Source organism: Eretmochelys imbricata, chromosome 1 (genome assembly GCF_965152235.1).
Source record: "Eretmochelys imbricata isolate rEreImb1 chromosome 1, rEreImb1.hap1, whole genome shotgun sequence".
In the NCBI taxonomy this organism is placed as follows: Eukaryota; Metazoa; Chordata; order Testudines; family Cheloniidae; genus Eretmochelys; species Eretmochelys imbricata.
In genome coordinates, this window is record NC_135572.1 from 269,260,388 (window position 1) to 269,277,084 (window position 16,697).

At 48.6% G+C, this 16,697-nt stretch overlaps 1 protein-coding gene across 9 annotated transcripts in view; it reads left to right on the forward strand.

The window, feature by feature from the left end:
• The first annotated feature begins 341 nt into the window (after positions 1 to 341).
• Positions 342 to 16,697, forward strand: part of PHETA2 (PH domain containing endocytic trafficking adaptor 2) — a 38,509-nt gene continuing 22,153 nt past the window's right edge. For 6 of the 9 annotated variants that reach the window (XR_013347639.1, XR_013347643.1, XR_013347649.1 and 3 more), the window contains exons 1-3: positions 342 to 910; positions 8,381 to 8,435; positions 9,678 to 9,822. The gene's annotated coding sequence lies outside the window, so the exon portion shown is untranslated. Of the gene's footprint in view, positions 915 to 8,317; positions 8,436 to 9,677; positions 9,823 to 16,697 lie in introns of all 9 variants that reach the window. The other 3 variants (XR_013347641.1, XR_013347642.1, XR_013347650.1) reach the window with 3 other exon arrangements.

Here is a 16,697-nt window from a genome sequence, read left to right on the forward strand (position 1 = left end):
CTTGGGAACTCCTGGTGTAGAACCATCCTCTTTCTAACTTTCCCTCCTTGGCACACCCACTACGCTGGCCCTTCATATAGCTCTGTGCCAAGAGGGGAGCCCCCTCTATGCCAGGGGTATCCTTCAGAGCCGGCTCCACCCTCTACGTGGCCCCTTTATGGCAGTGGAGCATCATAAAAGAGCCACCATGCAGTGGAGAATTGGCCTTGTCTAGTATTCTTAGACAGCAGGATCAGGCAGCTCTGCAGTTAACCAGCAGGGGGTGTGGTTTTATGGAGCCGGGGCACAGCTGGGCGCATTCGAAAGCAAGACGAGAAAATGTCTTTTTAACGCCATTGAAGTACACGGGAGTGGAAGGTGGGGAAAGGACAGTTGCTTTGTGACACCACCCCACTGGGTGGATCCACTCTAGGGACTGTCCCACCGACCTAGGGACACATGCGAGTGCCTGTGGAGTCCCGGCTAGTCACTTTTTCCCTCTCTCCAGCTGAACTGGGTGCAAGTTTGCCTCATGGCTGCAGGACCAAACAACACGCACAGCAGGAGCCCGCTGTAAAACCGCAGCCGACTCTGGAGTTGCGGGGACGGGGAGGCTCGAAGGACCGTCAGACCAGAAGCGGTGCAGCGCTTGGGTTCAGCTCTTACGTGGCTCCCAGGACCGGGGGGACTGAGACCAACCGCCCCTCTGTGTAAACTCAAGCCTAGTGGAAAACCCGGCTCCGCTCGGAATCCTGGCGCCCGGCTCCGCTCGGGACTGTGCGATCCCGCCGACTCCCAGCTGTTCCACCGGCTGCGCGGCCCGCCGGGTTTTGTACCGTGGCGGCCCCGAGCGGCGGCCCCAACTTGTAACTTGCAGCGGGCCGAGCCGAGCCGAGCCGAGCGGGCAGGGGGACGGGCTTTGCCGGCGGCGGTGAGTAAGTAACACACCGGGGCGGCCCGCAGGCCCGGGGCCACTGGCGCGGGGGGAGAGGGACAGCGAGCCGGCCAGACCGGCCGTGCTGCTGCGATTCCTCCTCCCAAGCCAGCTGGGCGAGCGCAGGGGCGCTCCAGCAGCCAGCCGCCTCGGGGCGGGAGCGCGCCAGCCTGGGGCTAGTGGCCGGCGTGAAGTGCCTCCGTTCAGTCCCCAAAGGGCAGGGGTTCCAGGAAAGGCCGGTGGGGAGGAGCACAGCGCCCCCCACCCCCCCCGTTAGGAGTAGAGGGAAACCTCCCCTCCCCCCAACAGCTTGGGCTATTACAGCCCCTCCTGCTTCGATCAGGCGTAGTCACTGGCTGGGGGGATTGGCGTCACAATTGGCCCTAGTTGGGGGGCGTATACTCCCCCCCCCCCCTGCAATGCTGGCAGTCTCAGCAAAGAGCTCGAGGTCTGAGTGTCCTGGAATCTCCCAAACAGGAGGCCCTAGTACAGCAGGCTCCCAGGATGAAATCCACTGAAGTCAGTGACAAAACTCCTGCTGACTGCAGTGGTGCCAGGAGGGTTTCAGAATCTACTTCCTCTGCTGGACGGCATCGGACCTGTTGCTGCCTGACATTTTGATTAAAAAACGAGAGTGGTGGGATTTAAGGTGGCCCACACTAAGTGGCTCACTGATAGGTCTCTAAATGCAAGTGTAGATGGGAAATCGTCATCAAGTGGGTGTGTTTCTAGTGGGGTCCCCCCAGGGATCAGTTCTGGGCTCTACACCAGGAGTTCTCAACCTTTTTCTTCCTGAGCGCCCCCCCCCCCCCGAACAAGCTATAAAAACTCCACGGCCCACCTGTGCCACCACAACTGCTTTTCTGCATATAAAAGCTCAGGACAGCATTAGGGGGTAGCCAGCAGGGTAATTCTTGGGGCCCTACGCTAAGTTGCTTGGGCTTCAGCTTCAGCCCTGGATGGTGGGACTCGGGCTCGGGGTTGGGCTTTCTGCCCTGGGCCCCATAGAGTCTAATGCCAGCCCTTCTTGGCTGACCCCCTGAAACCTGCTTGTGGCCCTCTGGGGTACACTGGGCCCTTGGTTGAGAACTGCTGCCCTATGCTATTTAACATCTTTATCAATAACCTGGAAGAAAACATAAACTCATCACTGGTAAAGTTTGCAGATGACACAAAAATTGGGGAAGTAGCAAATAACGAAGAGGACAGGGTAGAAGCAAATAATGAAGAGAACTAGATGGCTTGGTAAACTGGATGCAAGCAAACAATATGAATTTGATTACAGCTAAATGTACATATACAAGTAGGAACAAAGAGTATAGACCATAGAAGAAACAGTGACTCTGAAAAAGATTTGAGGGTGGCGATGGATAATCAGCTGAACATGAGTTCCCAGTGTGACACTGTGGCCAAAAGAGTTAACGTGAGCCTGGGATACATAGAGAAGCAAATCTCGAGGAGGAGCAGAGAGGTTATTTTGCCTTTGTATTTGCCTTCGTATTCTGCTGGAATACTGTGCTCAGTTCTGGTGTCCACAATTCAACAAGGATATTGGTAAATTGGAGAGGGGTTAGAGTAGAACCACAAGAATGAGCAAAGGATTAGAAAACAGGCCTTATAGTGACAGTCTCAAAGAGCTCAATCTATTTAGTTTAAAAAGGAGAAGATTAAGGGGAGACTTAAGAACAAAAGAATGGCCATACTGGGTAAGATCAATAGTCCATCTAGCCCCGCATCCGACAGCAACTGGCGCCAGATGCGTCAGAGAGAATGAACAGAACAGAAGTAATTATCAAGTGATCCATCCCCTGTTCTCCAGTCTCACCTTCTGGCAGTTGGAAGCTTAGGGACACCCATAGCATGAGGTTTTGACCCTAACCATTTTAACTAATAGCGATTGATAGACCTATCCTCCATGAACTTATCTAATTCTTTTTTGAACCCAGTTATACTTCTGGCCTTCACAACATCCTCTGGCAATGAGTTCCACAGGTTGACTGTGCATTATGTGAATAAGTACTGCCTTTTGTTTCTTTCAAATCTGCTGCCTATTAATTTCATCAGGTGATCCCTGGTTCTTGTGTTACGTGAAGGGGTAAATAACACTCCCTTCTCCACACTATGCATGATTTTATAGACCTCAATCATATTGCCCCTCTTTTCTAAGATGAACAGTCCCAATCTTTTAAATCTTTCCTCATATGGGAAGCTGTTCCATATCCCTAATCATTCTTGTTGCCTTTCTCTGTATTTTTTCCAATTCTAATATATCTTTTTTGAGATAAGGTAACCAGAACTTCATGAATTATTTAGGATGTGGGAGTACCATGGATTTCTATAGTGGCATTATGATATATTCTGTCTTATTATCCAACCCTTTCCTAATGGTTCCCAACATTCTGTTTGCTTTTTTGACTCCCACTGCACACTGAGTGGATGTTGTCAGAGAACTGTCCATGATGACTCTCAAGATCTCTTTCTTGAGTGGTAACAGTTAATTTAGATCCCATCATTTTGCGTGTATAGCTGGAATTATGTTTTCCGATGTGCATTTCTTTGCATTTATCAACATTTAATTTTATCGGCCATTTTGTTGCTCGGTCACCCAGTTTTGTGAGATCCCTGTGTAACTTTTTGTGGTCTGCTTTGGACTTACCATCTTAAGTAATTCTGTATCATCTGAAAACTTGGCCACCCCACCATTTTCCAATTTATTTGTGAGTAAGTTAAATAGTACTGGTCCCACTGCTGATCCTTGAGGGATTCTGCTATTTACCTCTCTCCATTGTGAAAATTGACCATTTTTCCTACCCTTTGTTTCCTGTATTTTAACCAGTTACTGATCTATGAGAGGACCTTCACTCTTATTCCATGACTGCTTATTTTGCTCAAGAGCCTTTGGTGTAGACCTTGTCACAGGCTTTCTGAAAGTCCAAGTACACTGTCTCGACTGGATCACCTTTTCCACATGTTTGTTGACCCCCACTCCCCCCAAAGAATTGTAACATGCATGATTTCCCTTTTCAAAAGCCGTGTTGACTCTTCCCCAACATATCATGTTCTTCTATGTGTCTGATAATTCTGTTCTTTACTAGAGTTTCAACTGATTTGCCTGGTACTGAAGTTAGTCTTACCAGCCTGTAATTGCCAGGATTGCCACTGGAGCCTTTTAAAAAATTCATTGTTACATGAGCTATCTGGTACAGAAGCTGATTTAAGTGATAGGTTACATACCACAGTTAGTAGTTCTGCAATTTCCTATTTGAGTTCCTTCAGAACTCTTGGGTGAATACAATCTGGTCCTGGTGACTTATTACAGTTAATCAGTTTGTTCCAAAACCTCTTCTACTGACACCTCAATCTGGGACAGTTCCTCAGATTTGTCACATAAAAAGAATGGCTCAGGTGTGGGAATCTCTCTCTCATTTTCTATAGTGAAGACTGATGCAAAGAATTCATTTAGCTTCTCCTTTAGCATGGTGATTGTCCAGTAACCCCACTGATTGTTTGGCAGGTTTCCTGATTCTGATGTACTTAAAAAAAAATTGGTGTTAGTTTTCGTGTCTTTTGCTAGTTGCTCTTCATATTCTTTTTGAATCACGGACTTGATTACAGTGTAAAAGTATCTACATGGGGAACAAATAATTAATAAGGAGCTCTTCAATCTAGCAGAAAAAAATATAACATGATGCCATGGCTGGAAGTTGAAGATAGACACATTCAGACTGGAAATAAGGTGTACATTTTTAATAGTGTGAGTAATTAATCATTGGAATAATTTACCAAGGTGGAATCTCCATTGGTGACCATTTTAAAGTCACAGTTGGGTGTTTTTTACTAAAAGATCTGCTCTAGGAATTATTTTGGGAAGTTTTTTGGCCTGTGTTATACAGGAGTCAGATCACAATTGTCGCTTGTGGCCTTAGAATCTATGAACCCCTGCACTGGAAATCCAGTGCTTTTCGCCAGCACTAAATTAACTTAAAAATTCTAATTAGCTAGAACTGTGTTTACACCTGACGGTTTTCTCCTTGTTAAGGTGCCTAACCCCACAGTGGTGTCTGAATAACAGATTTGTGACATTACAGTTGTCGTTATAGCTACAGATTGCATAGTGGCACAAACTCTGGATCTAAGCTGTGATGCAGAGTGGTAGCAGGAAAAGGTTTCATTCTGGCTCTAAATCTTCAACAGCAGCAGGGGAAATTAGAAATGAACTGCTTTTAGGAGAAAGGATGGTCGCTGGCCTCAAGTTACTTTGTGAAAATCTCTCCTTGAAAGGCTCCTAGAAAAGAGGCAGGAAAAGTGGGAAATGTATACATCAGAGAGGAATGTACAGTGACCTCCGAGTGCAATGTGGGTGCTTGAGGGAAGTGGGCATTCGGGGCACGGGCAGTGCATGTGATGGTTTGTGTGTTTGGAACTGCGGGGCCGAACACACTGGTTTGTTGTAGGGTGGCTATGGGGCGTTGGACACTCTATGCAGGTTTGTTAGTGAACGAATGCTCATGAGTGCTGGGGCTTTGCACACCGAGGGCTCTGAGTGAGTATAGGAATTCCTTGTGGTTCTGTGTTCTTGTAGGAATGATTGTGCGCATGGCAGCTGCATGCCATGATCTGCTGTTTCAGCGGCATGAGGGCTTGGGTAGTAGGCAGTGGTTTGTGTCATGCCGTCTGGAGTGGCAGGGCAGACTATCAGAAACAGGATAGATAGCCCAAACTGGGGGTAGGTTCTATAATTAGCTTTCACCAAGCCAGTGACGAATGTGAACCCCTGGATCACTGTAACAGTCTGACCATGGAGTCACAGATGACAGTTCCCTTAGATTCTCCGGTTTATCTTGCCATCCAGGGAAGCTGGACTTAGTGATAAATGGTCACTTACACCAGGGGTTCTCAACCCTTTTCTTTCTGAACCCTCCCCTCCTCCCCCCCCAACATGCTAGAAAAACTCCACTGCCCACCTGTGCCACAAAAACTGTTTTTCTGCATATAAAAGTGAGGGCCTACGTTAGGGTGTAGCAAGCAGGGAAATTGCCCATAGCCCCACACCGAAGCTGCCCAGGCTTCGCCTTCGGCCCGGGTGGCAGGGCTTGGGGCAGCGTAGCTTTGGCTTTCTTCCTGGACCCCAGAGAGTCTAATGCCGGCCCTGCTTGGCAGACCCCCAGAAACATGCTCGGGGCCTTCCAGGGGGCCTCGGACCCCTGGTTGAGAGCTGCTGAGTTACACCAAAAATCACAAAATGTTCAGGTTGCTCCCATTCCCAAGAGACGAGTCACCTACCCCAGATCACCTGGTACCCTAGACAAAGTTTAGTACAGGATTGGCTGCAGGCATTGTCTATCTAAAGGTTTATAAACTAGGAAAAAGAAATGAGAGTTATTTGTAGGTTAAAGCAAGCAAACGTGCACATAAATTTGTTGCAATCTAAATCCTAAGAGTGACAGAGTTGTAGAGATCTGTCAATTCAAAATGTCTTTCAGGACAGATCCACCCAGGGGTAGACCCTGGGATCTCTGGCTTCAGTTTAGTGTCTCTGGCCTTGTGAGAGTTCAAAAAGAAAAGAGATGGAACATTTTTCCCGTGACTTTATTTTATTTCCTTCATTCAGCCTCCAAGACCGTAAAAGACAAGCTTTCTTGCTCAAAGCATTTCCAAGGCGCAATAGGGCCATTCACCAGTCCTTTCTATTGCAATGTTCCTTGATGGCCCACCTGATGTTGATGGTTCTTCTGGACGGGTGGGGGGAAACACTCTTCCCATCTCAGTTCACAAGTTTAGAGCAAACATTTTCAAAGTTACAAAGCAAAACGTACACATTTCCTTACAGCCTGGAATAGAGACATTACAGATAAGATTAATGCGTGCAGCAATTTACATACATTCTATACAGTCTAAACACTAAATACATTCTTCGTGGACTGATACCTAATTTGAGCAACACTAAGGACTTGTCTTCGGTTACAGCGCTGCACTGGTGCAGCTGTGCCACTGTAACACTTGGTGAAGACACTATCTATGCTGACGGCTTCTCCTGTTGGCGTAGGTACTCAGAGAGGTGGTAGCTATGGCAATGGAAGAAACCCTCCCATCAACACAGTGCTGTCGACACTGGGGATTAGGTCGGTATAACTATGTCACTCAGGGGTGTGAATTTTCCACACTGCTGAGCAACATAGTTATACAGACCGAAGTTTATAGTGTAGACCAGAACTAACAGACCGAAATGAACTGGTCTGGTCTCCTGCCATGAGTTTGTCAGTTCTTAGCTAATGGCTGCAGCCTTGGCAAGAGCTGGCACCTAGCCTGCCAGCGTCACAATTTGTTACCATAGGATCATTTGGAACAACTAGGCTGAACGCTGTGTAGTTGTGTCGGTCCAGGGTGTTAGAGAGACAAGGTGGGTGAGGTAATGTCTTTTATTGGACCAACTTCTGTTGGTGAGAGAGACAAGCTTCTGTGTGCAAGCTCAAAAGCTTGTGTCTCTCACCAACAGAAGGGTGTCCAATAAAAGACATTACCTCACCCACCTTGTCTCTTTAATAGGTTGAAGGCATTAGTTTGTGGGGCTGTTTATGAGCAGCGGGGCTGCGTGCACTGGCCCGGTTATTGTAGAGTCCTCAGAAGTGAGCACTAGTTTGCTGTTGGGTCATTTTGTGGGCTGTTCTGCAAGAGCTGGTAGCTGGGTTGCATGTGCTGATTGGTTGTCATTAAGGCTGTAGGTTCTGTATTTCTATCTTGGGTACTTATGTGGCCCCCCCCATTACTGTAGTACGGGAGCACTTCGCAATCTTTTAATGTGTGGTTTTTAGACATTAGGTTTGATGCATGAATTCTTTTGCTATATGGTGGATGAATTTGGACCAATTTTTAGAGATTGCAGTCCAGTCATGGCATCTTTAGTATCCTCTGAAACATTGTCCCTTTTAAAGCTTGTCAGTATCTTTGCTCTACTTTGGAGCTCTGAGCACATGTATCTGCAGCCTCCTTCAAACAAAGCTCTGATTTTTCTTTATAGAATCTTTAAAAGTTGTGGGCTTTGGCTACAGGCTGGCGACCACCCACAAAGAGAGCCTAGTTCTGAGGCCCTTGAAGTCAACGTGATGTGCACCATCATTGATTATTTTCATTGTTAATCTTGTTTTAAGAGCAGAGGACCTGATTCTTTGTTGTTCACTGGCATCAAACCAGTGTACCTCAACTAACATTAATAGACGGGCACAAAACTAATAGGCCAGATCCTCAGGTGGTATACACTGGCATAGCTCCATTGACTTTAATGGAGTTATGATCGTTTATACCAGCTGAGAATCTGGCCTAATGTATTTACTTTGCTGTTCATTTATTGTACATTTATTTTCCCTTTTGTGCATGGAAATTCTCCCTCTCCCCCCTTCCTTTTAGATTTTCACTTCTCTGGGAAGAGAGTATTGAAACCACAAAACTTCCCTTTCTGTGTCTCCACAGTTGCATTTGGAATCATGGGCTTAGAAAACTGGCTGATCCTGCTAGTCACCTAGAGGTAACCACATCCTTTATGTGAACAAGATGATTGTTCTTTTTGTGTCTGTAACAGCAAAAAGGTGCCAGGCCATTTGCAGACAAATAAAAACAAAGTCCCTGCACAATATGGGATTTTTCCTCTATGGCTCAGCCTCCTGTATAAATGCCTCTCTGCTGTTGGGAATGGGGACCCTTGAGGAGTTAAGGGTGTTGATTTGTGAACAGTCAGGGGTTGAAGAAAATGCAGAGAGATTCTAGTGCCTGTATTATGAGCAAGAGTGGGGATATACTCTAAGGAGGTCCCTTGTACAAAATCCAAGAGCAGGAGTAAATGCTGAATTCGGTGAAGGGGTATCACCAGCGTTTATTTCCAGTGTTCTCAGGTATATACTAGGTGACATGGAGGGCTTCAGGACATTGTGGGAGGGTAGTGGAGACTTTTTGTGTGTTAATGTATTCCAGTGGCACCCACGATTTATATGCTCTCTGAACACCCTAAACCAGGGCCTGATTGCCAGCTCACTTACACTGATCAATGGAATCACTTCCAACTGAAGTGAGAGGAGAAATGGGCCCTGTGTCCCTGCCGGAAGAGCACAGCCTAGGGAGGACCACTTTGGAATATTGGGGGGCGGGGGAGGGGTATTTTATAGTCTAATTGACAGGGCAGGAATGTAGGAGGAGGGGAATCCTGAATGCTGATTGGGTGGAGGTGAAGATCATGGTTTATAATCCAGTTCATCCCTCTTGTTTTGTGCATTTCTTTGTCCTAAATTTTAGCTGGAGAACACATGCCAGCAGGCTGGAAAAGTAAAAGGACCGTTCTCATAACATTGTTATGTATGATCCACTGTATACTGTGTGTTGGATTGCACAGTAGAGGGTGCAGATGGTAAACGGAAATGCTTCTGTAAACAAAAAAAGCTGTTCAGAATCCAGAATCTATTTCCAGCCTCAAGAATTAGGTTGCATGTATATATTTCAAAGGAAAACAGTTTAAAATCCATTCTTCTGTCAGCTACTGGCAGTATTGGGCCACACAAGGCTGGATTGGGCTCCAGTTCAGTGTTTCTATCTAGACTGGAACGCCCTTTCCACCCAATGGCTGAATGTCTGAGCTCGGCAGGTGCTGACAGTGTGGTTCAGGTAATCTTGTTGAACGTGTGCTCAGCCCTGTCGTTAGTGTGAACTCTGCTCAGGTTCATTCTGTTGACTTTATGATGGGGAATATATATTTGAGTGATGTGACCTTGTGTTTCAGTTCCAAGGTGCCTGGTCTCTTTCTTCAGTACTTTCCCCTCTGACTGGACGTGGGGAACAGAAGGATGGAGCACTGTGGACCCTTGTCAAAGAAGCAGCCTGTTCAGGGAAGGGGCCAGTGAACTGCAGTCTGACCATCATAGCTGGTAAGGTATAGTATCTCCTTGCCCCCATTCCCGATCCTGTCCACGTTCTGGGGAAGCTAGGCTTCTGCATAGAAGGAAGGGGACTGGACTGAGGGCTGCTGCTGGTCTTGTAGGTGACAAGTGGGAGAGCAGGGAAAGCATTTGCTGCAGAGGGGAGGTAACAGACATTGCTCAGTTTGAAAGATGCCTTCTGTTTATCCTGTCCCATAATACTAGAGTAAGAGAGCACTTGGCGGCATTAAGAGACAACTGATGTAAAAGGAATAAAGGGAAAACACCTCTTAGGTGACACACAATTAATCTGTGGAATTCACTGCTGCAGGATATTGAAGTAAATAGTGAAATTCACAAAAATTTAAAGAAGTAATAATTTATTTGAATAAAACAGACTAAGAGGCCACAAATCTTCAGCTGGTGTAAATTGACATAGCTCCACTGACTTCAGAGGAGTTGTGCTTTTTTTATGTTAGTTGATGATCTGGCCCAACATCTGCAATGACACTTAGATTAAACATTGTACAATAGACCTCAAGATGATCATTTGCTGGAATCAGGATGAAGTTTCTCCCCATGGTCTAGTACTGCTTTGTAAGGTGCAGTGTTGGGGGTTTACACCTTCCTCTTCAATATTAATTAGTGGCTGCTACCTGAGAAGATTGGACACTACACTAACTGGCTTAATAGTCTGTTCCAAAGCAGGAGTTGTGTTAAGGAAAGGTTAGCATATGTGACTTGTGACGGGGCAAGGCCAGATGGCTATAGAAAAGTAGTGTGAGATAGATATATTAGCTCCAGGCTAAACAAATCCCTGGTACCAGGTTAAGTGAAATGGGCTGCTCCAGGTCAATGAAGACACCTGGGGCCAATTAAGAACTTTCCAGAAGGCAGGGAGAACGCTAGGTTGATTGGGACACCTGAAGCCAATCAGGGGCTGGCTGAAACTAGTTAAAAGCCTCCCAGTCAGTCAGGTGGGTGTGCATGTCAGGAGCTGTGGGAGGAAGTTGCGCTGTTGGAGAAGCTGAGTAGTACACACCATATCAGGCACAAGGAAGGAGGCCCTGAGGTAAGGGTGAAGTGGAGCTTGAGGAAGTGAGGGCTGCTGTGGGGGAAGTAGCCCAGGGAATTGTACATGTCATGTTTCTGAAAGGTCAGCTACCATAGCTGATACTATTAGGGTCCCTGGGCTGGAGCCCGGAGTAGAGGGTGGGTCCGGACTTCCCGCCCCCACCTTTGCCCCCTGATTAATCACTGAGACTGGGAGACAACAGAAACTGTGCAAGGAAGGATAACTTCTCCTCACCTCCCTCGCTGGCTTCTGATGAAAATGGCTCAGTAGACCGTGACCCTTGTCTCTAGAGAAAGAAGGATTACGTGGAGGGTCACAGTGAGCCTCTGAGGCTAGCGAAATCTGCCAGGAAACACTGGACCCATGGAGGCAAAAACAGAGCTTTTTCACAGCTGATGTCAGGAGTGGGACTTCGTTCACAGCGTGGTGGAAGACAGAAGTTTTGAAAAGAAAAAGTGCACTGGGGTTTTGGATTTTTTTTTGTTTTGGTTTTTGTTTGTTTGCTTTGTACCACAATGGAGGAGGTGGTAAGAGCCATGGCAGCCCAGCAGGAGGCCACCCGGGTTCAGGCAATGGCACAACAGGAGTCTATGCGGCTACAGCAGGAAACCAATCAATTATTGATGAGCCAGGCAACCCAAGAGCGTGCCCTCTTGCGAGACGTGGTGGACCAGCTGAAGATCCTCACCACCCAGGCCCGGGGGTTTGACGGGACGCAAACCCTGAGGGCCACTGGTTATCTGCCAAAGATGACATCAGGAGGTGACGTAGAGGCATATCTCCTCTCATTCGAAAGGACTGCTCAGCGTGAGGCATGGCCCCAGGAGCAGTGGGCCAGTATTCTCGCCCCTTTTTTGTGTGGAGAGGCCCAGAAGGCCAACTTTGACTTGTCTGCCACGGATTCCACTGACTATGCCCATCTGAAGGCAGAGATCCTAGCACAATCAGGGGTAATGGCAGCGGTAAGGGCCCAGAGGTTCCATGAATGGAAATACCAGGAGAACAAACCCCCGAGGTCCCAGCTATTCAACCTCATACACCTCACATGGAAGTGGTTACAGTCCGAGGTGTGCAGGCTGGAGGAGATTTTGGAGACCATGGTCATGGACCATTACATGTGGGGACTGCCGCCAGATCTCCGCAAATGGGTAGGCCAGAACGATCCGTCCACGTACAATGAGATGATCACACTGGTAGAAAGACGGATGACAGCCAGGGAACTGACCCGACTACCCAAGGAAGGCCCCTTTCGAAGCAAGCACCCGACCCCAACCCTGGAAGGTTGGGGAGTCCTAGGTCGAAGAAGGGGGGGGAGGCCGAAAACCAGCGGGGACCCCAGAAGGAAGGGATTGGCCTGAGTGGGGGGTACCCCAGGACTAAACCCCCTAACCCCTGGGATAGGGGAATGATTAAAAGCAATTATAGATGTTATGCATGTGGGGAGTGGGGACACATAGCAGCACAGTGTCCCAGCACCGAGGAGCCTATGCAATGTAACTTGGGGGATTGGGAGGTCCCATGCTCCCTTATCCACCTCACAGGGGTCACATTAGCCCCGCATAATTGGCCAGTGAGGATAAATGGAGCAGAGACTACAGCGCTTGTGGACTCTGGGAGTGCTATCACCCTCATATCAGGTAAGCTGGTAAAAAGTAGTCAGCTGCTACAAGCCAAACACGTAGCAGTGACGTGCATGCATGGGGCCGTGAGCCATTACCCCACCATCCCAGTGGAGACAGAGGTTCAGGGAAACCCCATTGAGGTGACCGTGGGCGTAGTTCCTAAACTCCCATATCCTGTAGTCATTGGGAGTGACTATCCAGGATTTGATAATTTACTCTCCCCGGAGAGGCTGGAGGGAGGTGGGGACCCTGAGGACAGCGACTCGTCACCGGGGGAATGTCAACCCCCAATGTTCGCTGAGATTTCTCAGGATCTGTTCTCCCTCCCCCGAAAGACCCGGAAGACAAAAGAAGAGAGGAAGGCCGTGAAGGCCTTGGGAACCCAGATCCTGACCCAGGGCCAGAAGACCTCCCTAGTAGGCAGATGGACGCGAGCAGCCAACAGAGAAACTTCCACCACAGAAGGTGAGCCAGAAGCTGCCCCCAGCCATGACGGCGGTGAGCCGTTGGAAGAAGCAGAAGCCGGCCCCTGGGAGTTTGGGCAGGTTAGTCCTGGGAGAGAGACTTTTGGGTGGGACCAGGCGGAGGACCCCAGATATGATAACGCCAGGAAAGAGGTGGCCGAGATCGATGGGATACCCATGGATGGGAAGGTCCGGGGTCCCAGACCTTACTTTATAGTGAAGAAAGATCTCCTGTACCACGTGGTGCAAATGCAGGAGAAAGAGATACAACAACTTCTGGTGCCACGAAAACATCAAAAAGCCATATTGAGTCTCGCCCACAGTCACCTGTTTGGAGGACACCTAGGGGTAGAGAAAACCCAGGCACGGATCCTGCGGAGGTTCTTCTGGCCAGGAGTACATGAAGATGTCCGGCGATACTGCACCTCTTGTCTGGAGTGTCAGTTACATAACCCTCACCCACACTTGCGGGCTCCTTTGATACCTCTTCCAATAATAGAGGTTCCTTTCGAACAGATAGCCATGGATCTGGTAGGGCCCCTAGAGAAGACAGCTCGGGGCCACCAATATGTGCTTGTTGTACTGGACTATGCAACCCGGTACCCAGAAGCTGTTCCCCTGCGCAACACAGCTTCCAAGACAATAGCTAAGGAACTAGTACAGATCTTTGCCCGGGTTGGGCTACCCAAGGAGATACTGATTGATCAAGGGACACCTTTCATGTCCAAGTTGATGAAAGATCTCTGTTCATTGCTCCATGTACAAGCCCTACAGACCTCTGTATACCACCCGCAAACAGATGGCCTTGTGGAAAGGTTCAATAGGACCCTCAAGGCCATGATCAGGAAAGTGGTGAGCCGGGATGGGAAAGATTGGGATACCCTATTGCCTTGCCTCATGTTCGCCATCCGGGAGGTTCCGCAAGCCTCCACGGGTTTCTCTCCATTCGAACTACTATACGGGTGCCACCTCTGGGCATATTGGATATAGCCAGAGAAGCCTGGGAAGAGGAGCCAAATCCCAGAAGGAACATAGTTGAGCATGTACTGCAGATGAGAGATCGGATAGCCCGAGTTACGCCCATTGTACGGGAACACTTGGAGAGAGCACAGGAGACCCAACAAACCCATTATAACCACCAAGCGAAGCTTTGACGGTTCCAACCAGGAGACCGGGTGATGGTACTGGTGACCACAGCAGAAAGTAAACTGTTGGCCCAGTGGCAGGGACCCTACGAAATAATCGAAGCCATGGGAGAGGTGAACTATAAGGTGCGGCAGCCAGTCTGCCGGAAATCGGAGCAAATTTACCACATCAGTCTTCTAAAACCTTGGCATGATCGAGAGGCATGCTTAGTCATGCAGGAGACCCTTCCCGAGGAGGATAACTTACACGAGCAAGTGAGGATATCATCTGACTTGACGCCGATCCAAAAGATCGAGGCAGCCGACATGATTAATCGCAACAGAGATATGTTCTCTACAAAACCAGGGCAGACGACTGAGACCTATCACCATATCCGCACGGTCCCCGGAGCTAAGGTAACATTGAGACCCTACCGAATCCCAGCAGCCAAAAGAGAAGAAATCAAGGCTGAAGTAAAGAAAATGTTAGAATTAGGGGTTATTGAAGAATCTTACAGTCAGTGGTCCAGTCCAGTTGTTCTAGTCCCTAAACTTGACAGTACCATGAGATTCTGTAATGGCTTTCGCCGACTGAATGAAATATCCCAGTTTGATGCATACCCCATACCACGCATCGACGAACTGGTTGACTGACTGGGTAGTGCCTGATTCTTGACTACACTGGATCTGATAAAAGGGTACTGGCAGATTCCTCTGACCAAAGAAGCTAAAGAAAAGACAGCATTCTCCAACCCGGATGGGCTATTCCAGTACACCTTCCTCCCTTTTGGGCTACATGGGGCCCCAGCCACATTCCAGTGCCTCGTGAATAAGCTGCTGCCCCCCATACTAGTTATGCAGCTGCATACCTAGATGATGTCATCATCCATACGCCAGACTGGGGAACCCACTTGGAGAAAGTTGAGGCAGTACTGCGCACCTTAAGGCGGGCTGGCCTCACTGCTAATCCCTCTAAATGCGCCATAGGGCTAGCAGAAGCTAGGTACCTGGGATATATTGTGGTAAGGGGCATAGTGAAGCCCCAAACAAATAAGCTAGAGGCAATTCAAAACTGGCCCCGGCTGACCCAAAAGAAGCAGGTCCGTGCGTTCCTAAGCGTGGTAGGCTACTACCGACGGTTTATTCCCCACTTCACCACTAGGGCAAGTCCCCTAACGGACCTGGTGAAGGCCCGAGGTCCAGACATCGTAAAGTGGACCGACGCAGCAGAGGGGGCATTTACAGACCTTCGGACGGCCCTCTGTAATGACCCCACACTCATAGCCCCGGACTTTAATAGGGAATTTATTTTACAAACAGACGCTTCCGAGGTGGGGTTGGGAGCAGTTCTGTCGCAAATGGTGGGAGAAGAGGAACACCCGATCCTCTACCTAAGCAGAAAGCTTCTCCCAAGAGAACAGAAATACGCAGTAGTTGAGAGAGAATGCCTTGCTGTCAAATGGGCTATGGAGACACTGCGTTATTACCTCTTAGGCTGGCAATTTATTCTTGTGATGGACAATGCACCCCTCCAGTGGATGCAGCGGAATAAGGAAAAGAATGCAAGGGTCACCAGGTGGTTCTTATCCCTCCAACCATTCCAGTTCCGCATACGGCACAGGGCTGGATGCCACCATGGCAACGCTGATGGTCTGTCACAAGCATACTGCCTGGCGTCCCAAGTTGCCCAACTCTATGGTGTTGAGAGGGGGGGGGAGGATATGTGACGGGGCAAGGCCAGATGGCTATAGAAAAGTAGTGGGAGATAGATATATTAGCTCCAGGCTAAACAAATCCCTGGTACCAGGTTAAGTGAAATGGAAGCTGCTCCAGGTTAATTAAGTCACCTGGGGCCAATTAAGAACTTTCCAGAAGGCAGGGAGAATGCTAGGTTGATTGGGACACCTGAAGCCAATCAGGGGCTGGCTGAAACTAGTTAAAAGCCTCCCAGTCAGTCAGGTGGGCGTGCATGTCAGGAGCTGTGGGAGGAAGTTGCGCTGTTGGAGAAGCTGAGTAGTACACACCATATCAGGCACAAGGAAGGAGGCCCTGAGGTAAGGGTGAAGTGGAGCTTGAGGAAGTGAGGGCTGCTGTGGGGGAAGTAGCCCAGGGAATTGTACATGTCATGTTTCTAAAAGGTCAGCTACCATAGCTGATACTATTAGGGTCCCTGGGCTGGAGCCCGGAGTAGAGGGTAGGTCCGGACTTCCCGCCCCCCCTTTGCCCCCTGATTAATCACTGAGACTGGGAGACAACAGAAACTGTGCAAGGAAGAATAACTTCTCCTCACCTCCCTTGCTGGCTTATGATGAAAATGGCTCAGTAGACTGTGACCCTTGTCTCTAGAGAAAGAAGGATTACGTGGAGGGTCACAGTGAGCCTCTGAGGTTAGCGAAATTTGCCAGGAAACGCTGGACCCACGGAGGCAAGGACAGAGCTTTGTCACAGACTCCATTTTGGTCTGGGGCCCACCGTTGTCTAAAAGCAAGCACATCATGCACCAGGAGGAGTGTTCCTTAGATACTGCATTCCTGTGAAAACCCCCCCTTGTCTCCAGCCTGTCTCGACTCCCGGTTTCTGTTCTTTGTCTGTTCCTAAC